Source organism: Callorhinus ursinus, unplaced genomic scaffold (genome assembly GCF_003265705.2).
Source record: "Callorhinus ursinus isolate GAN/ISIS: 27379988/994484 unplaced genomic scaffold, GSC_fseal_2.0 scaffold6, whole genome shotgun sequence".
NCBI classification, from domain to species: domain Eukaryota; kingdom Metazoa; phylum Chordata; class Mammalia; order Carnivora; family Otariidae; genus Callorhinus; species Callorhinus ursinus.
Genome location: NW_027397068.1, coordinates 44,415,207 through 44,421,206, shown reverse-complemented (window position 1 = coordinate 44,421,206; position 6,000 = coordinate 44,415,207).

Sequence of the window (6,000 nt, the reverse complement as noted above, 5' to 3'; positions counted from 1 at the left end):
GGGTCATGATCCCAGGGTCCTGGGATCGAGTCCCGCATCGGGCTCCCTGCTCCTTGGGAGTCTGCTTCTCCCTCTGCCTCTCTCTCTCTCTCTCTCTCTCTCTCTATCTCTCGCGTCTTTCATGAATTAAAAAAAAAAAAAAATCTTTAAAAAAAGATTACTGGTCAGGGGCAGGGGCGTCTGGGTGGCTCAGTGGGTTAAGCTTTCTGCCTTTGGTTCCGGTAATGATCTCAGGCTCCTGGGAGAGAGCCCTGGGTTAGGCTTCCTGTGCCTCTGTTTCTCCCTTCCCTCTGTCCTCCCCCCACCTCTCGTTCTCTCTCTTTCTCTCAGAGAAATAAATAAAATCTTTTTTTTTTTTTTAAAGATTAGTTGTCAAGGACAGATACAAAAGTCTTCTCCACAGATATTTCTTAAAAGCTCTAGCCATTGGAGCAGGTAACCTTAACTTGTTCCATCTGCCAGAGACAAAATTTCAATTCAACTGTTATTTATAAACTAGTGAATTTTATATTGTCATACCTCATTCCTGGCTAAAATTTGGAGGTGAAAGCTATAGAGTCTCTGTGTCTGTCTGTGTGTTTATGTATGTCTGTAGATGTATGTTATATATATGTGCCTTTTTCCCCCCCTTCTCTACCTCTGGATGGTATTGCCAAAACAAATTTATGAAAAAGCTCTATTTAATTGGCTTAAAGAAAAATAAGCACTTATCAAATTAAATATTTCTAAACTCTCAGACATATAATAGAAACTAATCCAAATGTGTTTCATGTTCATGTGATCCTAGATAATCTTTGGTAAATAAAAGTTAGTTTAAGTTTGTTAGTTTAATTAAAGTAAGCATGTCTTCAGAGTTATCAGCATTAAATATAATGCAGACATACAACTTTTATTCTATCTGGGTTTATTAGTCAAATAAACTCATTGATACCTGTTATAAAATTCTGGCTAGCTATGTTAATGTCTCATAAAAATTTTCATAAGTAACCCAGATAGGATTTTAGGAACAAGTAAATAAATATAAGTGTGATAAATGTTTTTAAGTGAAATTTTCAACAATTATGTTTTATGATACATCTACTTAAATTGTTTCCCAAACCTCTTTGGTAATTTACATCCTTAGAGTTCTGCTGGGTTAAGTTAAATGATAAAAACTTACTGACTATCTAGATCATCTCTAAATAAGATAAAATATTGAAACAGTCATTGTCAAACAAGTCTAACTTGACCTCTTACTACTGAGGGAATAAAGATATTTGGGTTTGACAGTAACAATATCTATGCCATGTTGACAAATTGAGCTATGAGGAAATGTACATTTCCAGAAATTGTGAAATGTATTCATAAATTTGCCAATCTAAAGAGTGTTGGTGTGACAGGTTACAGTTGCTTACTGTGGTGGCTAAGGTCAGAGCTGCCCCAAGCACTCTGACAAGAGTCAAATCAACTCTTAGTCCAGCTAGAAGGACTTTGAAGAGCAGAGGAAATTCTTCCTCCTCAACAGTTATTTTAAATAAATTTACTTAAGAGACAATCTATGCAAGAAGGCCACTGAGACCTTCTTTTGTCCCCTTGAAAGCAAGAAATATATCTCCCATGTAAAAGGTATCCTCTCTACACTAAGAAGTAAAAAGACATCCTTATCACCAGAGATAGAGACTTTAAAGTTGAGAAAACTTCAAAAACAAACTTTGTTACATATTTTTAATCTACTACGTCAGCCCAAATTCCACTTAAAATTTCTTACTAATTAAAGCTGCCAAACACCTGTTTTCCTTATCTTGTAAATCCCTCACAAATCTATTGTCTCTTTGTCTGAAATGTATAAAACTGTCTGCCTTGGTCCAATTTCATTATTGGGTCCAATTCATTATTGGGCCTCTGTGCTCCTGTTACTAATAAAATGTAAATGGTTTTTATTTATCTTTAAAGTAATCTGCCTCAAAAACAAAGATTCTGTTTTATCAAAATAATTTTTGTGCATCACTGTCTTTATCAGGTTTTCTTATGAAAACTGAGTTTTCCCTATTAAGAGCTAAAGGTTTTGTTTGTTTTTTTTTACAAACCTCCTTTGTTTTACAGACCTCGGCTGATTTCGGTAACTATCCATCTAGGCCACTTGTTTTTCTCTTCTCATGCTTTAAATTCTCCACTCTTAATTTTTATTTTCACCAATAGAGAGTGAGTCAGTGAACCCCTAGTCTTCCACCATTGATGACTGTAAAACCAGAACCCCAGGCCTGTGCACTCTCTCTTTCTCTCTATCTCTTTCTCTCTCTCTCTCTCTCTCCCCACAAAAATCTCACTGTGTGGCCCAGGTATGCCATGTGGTTTCCAGGATTTATGAGTAATAAACTTTTGTTTCCCCAAAGTTTCCTGATGGTTATTGTGGAAGGGCATCTCGCAATGGTAGTAAGAAACACAGGGCTGGTCCAGCCACACATTGGTTATTGATAGGCTGGGACCGACACAGGACAATTGGTCAATCAGAAGAGGGGAGAGGATCCTGGGAGTTAGTTCAGCTGAATGCTTTAAATGACAGGGAATATCTGGATAAAAATGTCAGTGGTCTCCTACTACTGGATCCCTGGATCTGCCTTCTTCCCTCTTTTCTTGTATTCTGATTTTTTTCTTTTGATTTTCTGAGATATGTTCATTGTCTTCCAACAGATTCCCTGGTTTGCTTATGCTAGTCACAATTGGTTCCTATTGCCCCCAACCAAAAGAATTCTATGAATGATATTACAATTGAGATAACTTGAAGTGAAATAAAAGCACATTCCTTGGAGGTTGCATGGAGGAATTAACATTCTGTTTTTCAGTGAAAGCTTGAACCAGTCATTGTGTACTATTCCATCAGAGCACCTAACCACACACAATATTTTAATTGTTTCACTATCAGATCCCCCACAAGACTGTAAGCTTTATGAAGAAATGGAACATTACTGATTTGCACACTAATGAATCCCATGTACTTAGCACAAGGCCTGACATTTAGGAGTTGTGCCAATATTATTGAGTAAAGCAGTTAATGAAATAGACATCTTGTCATCCTTACCAGTTAATGAGATAGACATCTTGTTATCCTTACCATGTTACATTGGCAATTTTGGCTAAGTTCATTTTGTATTACTACCACATAACTAATATTTTATCTTTATTTATTATAGGGCTTCCATTTATATTGTCTTAACAATTTTCTTCTACTAAACCTTAAACCTAAGTCAATTCCTTTGTTTTATAAGGGCAAATTCATTCTGAACCCATATTGTGAGCATAAGATGATGGCTTTCCTCAGAAGCTGAGTTTTAAACATGAAAAATTAAGAAAATAAAGTATAGACTAACAAAAAATAATAAAAAATGTAACTTGGAAGGAACTACAAACAGCTGACCCAACGAATTATTCCTTCTGGTCCATTCCTTTATGTGAGAAAGAGGGAAGAAGCCTTTTCATCTGAACCTCTTGGTCAGTGGAAAATCAGTCTTCTATCGTAAGGCATCTGGTATAGCAAATGCAGTTTGCAAAGCATTTGAATCAGTAATCTCACATCGTGGGCTTGGCTGAAAGGCATGACCAAGGTTATTGTCTGGTGAGTGATTTGGATCTGTATTAAAACAGCTGTGGATTGACTGGATAAGGGTTATGAAAGTGTTCTAGTCAAAGTCCCCTCCCCAGCCAAACTAACAGGCAAAACTCAGGTGTCTGTATGTGGCCCTCTTTGTTTTTCTAGGTCATAGTGCCCCACATTCTCAGAAAGTAGAGCACAAGTACAAAACAGATTCTTCTCTAGCCAGACCACAACCCACATCCCAGACACAGTCCCTTGAGTAACCTGTTACCTTCTGCTCTACCTGACCAAGAATGCACCCCCTCACCACACGCCCTCGCCATGGACACAGCTGCAACCTTCTGACATATTTATAGCCCTTTTAAAAACCCAGCCTGACTAAACTCAGGGCCAACATCTCTCTTGATGTCTGGCCCCTCTCCTGCCTTAGAAAGTGAATATGCTCTGTTCTGTTTGTTGTTCTACTTTTGGTGCAATTCTTTACCACCCATGTCACCAGCCACCCTAACAGGTTCTGAATCTGAGCACTGGTAAATGTTCACAACTGGTTTTTGGTGGGTGAAGGAAGAGACAAAATTGAACACCCTGATTGTAATAGTTGCTGATTTCCATTTTATACATTTTTTTCCATCATGGACATTTTTCAGATGGGATATCAGCTGGCTCCCAAAACTGCTGAATATTTATCAATTTGTCTCATAAACAAACTCCAGCACACCACCGATTTTCCTCTTTGCAGGATGTTCATCGCATATCTCAGGCCATTATGGAGTTCAGTTTCATTTACCAACACAGGCATACATCTCTTCATCTACGAAACTAATGTTCATGAAGTGTCTTGTGATAGGAATAGCCACAAAAAGGTTAACCTTACCCTCTACGGGTTAATAGTCTAATGGAGACACATGTTGCGGGTGTGTGTATGTGTGTGTTTGATTCCAGTATAATTAACATATGGTGATATATTAGTTTCAGGTGTACAACACAGTGATTCAACAACTCTATACATGATTCAGTGCTCTTCACAATGCGTATAACCTTAATCCCCTTCGCCTGTTTTACCCATTCCTCCCATCTCCCATCTGGTGACGACCAGTTTGTTCTCTGTATTTAAAAGTTTGGGTTTTTTTGTATTTCCTCTTTTTTCCTTTGTTCATTTGTTTTGTGTCTTAAATTTTACATATGAGAAAAAGACAGTCTCTTCAACAAATGGTGTTGGGAAAACTGGACAGTGACATGGAAAAGAATGAAACTGGATGACTTTTTTTTTATTTTGTTTTATTATGTTATGTTAATCACCATACATTACATCATTAGTTTTTGATATAGTGTTCCATGATTCATTGTTTGCAAATAACACCCAGTGCTCCATTCAATACGTGCCCTCCTTAATACCCATCACCAGGCTAACCCATTCCCCAACTCCCCTCCTCTCTAGAACCCTCAGTTTGTTTCTCAGAGTCCACAGTCTCTCATGGTTCATCTCCCCCTCTGATTTCCCCCTCTTCATTTTTCCCTTCCTACTATCTTTTTTTTTTTTAACATATAATGTATTATTTGTTTCAGAGGTACAGGTCTGTGATTCATCAGTCTTACACAATTCACAGTGCTCACCATAGCACATACCCTCCCCAGTGTCTATCACCCAGCCACCCCATCCCTCCCACCCCCCACCACTCCAGCAACCCTCAGTTTATTTCCTGAGATTAAGAATTCCCCATATCAGTGAGATCATATGATACATGTCTTTCTCTGATTGACTTATTTCACTTAGCATAATTCCCTCTAGTTCCAACCATGTCATTGCAAATGGCAAGGTTTCAGTTTTTTTGATGGCTGCATAATATTCCAGTGTGTGTGTGTGTGTGTGTGTATGTGTGTGTGTGTGTGTGTGTATCACATCTTCTTTATCCAATCATCTGTTGATGGACATCTCCTCAAAAAGTTGAAAATACAGCTACCCTATGACCCAGCAATTGCACTACTGGGTATTTGCCCCAAAGATACAAATATAGTGATCTGAAGGGGTACATGCACCCCAATGTTTATAGCAGCAATATCCACAATAGCGAAACTATGGAAAGAGCCGAGATGGATTACTTTCTTACACCATACACAAAAATAAATTCAAAATGTATTAGAGTCCTAAATGTGAAACCCAAAACCATAAAAATCCTAGAAGAGAACACAGGGCAACAACTTCTTTGACATCAGCCATATCAAGAACTTTTTACTGGATAGGTCTCCTGAGGCAAGGGAAAGAAAATACAAAATAAACTATTCGGACTACAACAAAATAAAAAGCTTCTGCACAGAGAAGGAAACAATCAACAAAACAAACAGATAACCTATGGAATGGAGGAAGATAGTTTCAAGTGACATGTCTAATAAGGTGTTAATACCCCAAATATATAAAGAACATACAAGTC